Source organism: Fulmarus glacialis, unplaced genomic scaffold (genome assembly GCF_000690835.1).
Source record: "Fulmarus glacialis isolate BGI_N327 unplaced genomic scaffold, ASM69083v1 scaffold10298, whole genome shotgun sequence".
Classification (NCBI taxonomy): domain Eukaryota; kingdom Metazoa; phylum Chordata; class Aves; order Procellariiformes; family Procellariidae; genus Fulmarus; species Fulmarus glacialis.
This window is the reverse complement of record NW_009228935.1, coordinates 7,872-9,031: the sequence shown is the minus strand read 5'-3', so window position 1 is coordinate 9,031 and position 1,160 is coordinate 7,872.

Below are 1,160 nucleotides of genomic sequence, written 5' to 3'. Positions count from 1 at the left end.
AAGAAGGAGGAAGGGGGGGACGTTCGGAGCGATGGCGTTTGTCTTCCCAAGTCACCGTTACGCGTGATGGAGCCCTGCTTTCCTGGAGATGGCTGAACAGCTGCCGATGGGAAGCAGTGGATGAATTCCTTGTTTTGCTGTGCTTACGTGCGCGGCTTTTGCTTTACCTGTTAAACTGTCTTTATCTCAACCCACCAGTTTTCTCACTTTCACCCTTCTGATTCTCTCCCCCAACCCACCCACTTAGTTGCCAGCTGGGGTTAAACCACGACACCAGTCCTGTTTTAAAAGGCTGGGTTTTGGGGCCAGGAACGGGTGAATGACGCAGGTGTGACCCTGCGTGATGGGGGATGTTTTGGCACCAGCCACCATCACCTGCAGCCGGCGGTTTGACGGGGGACCACGGAGGGGCCAGCAGCAGAGGGTACCGCACTGCCACCAGCTGATGGAGACGCTCACTGGTTGGAACAGGCAAGAAGCGCCTGGTTTGGAAGCTTTCCCTGTAAGATCTGCACGTTGTGGCCCTCATCTGCCTGGGGGGGTCCCTGAGCACCACCCGCCCCCAGGCAACCCACAAACCCTACAAACCACAGGGCATGAATCCTAGCTCTCCAGAGAATTAAGGGGGAAACGAGCCGACATTTAAAGGGCATTTAAGACCGTGTCAGTCTGAATATTTATGCTGATGAAGCAATACTTAGCTTGAGAGCGGGGAGGTGAAAGCAAGACGTCTAGAAATTGAAGATCAGCAGTGAAGTACTGCATTTCATACGTTACTTAGCAAGAGTAAACAGACCCTTTTTGCCTGTAAAGGGCAGACAAAAAGCAGACATGAAACGAGAGGAAGGGGAGCAGGTTTTCCTCAGTCTGCCCAGACTATATGTAACAGTATCTTCAATGTCAAATTATTCTTTTTTTTTTTGCTCAGAGAGCTACTGCCTGTGCTTGCGTTAGAGAGGGAGCAAGGAAAGAGCTAAACCTTCCCTGTTCCTCACCACGGTTCTTCTCTAGAAAAGCATTGAAGCCTTCATCTCCCACCCTCCCAAAAAAGAGGTTAGTTTGGGAGTATCAAATGCTCCTCTGTATTCTCTTTCTATGGTACCACGAGAGCCTGACACTATGATGAGAAAAAACTTGTTAGCTGCTGCATACATGTCCCA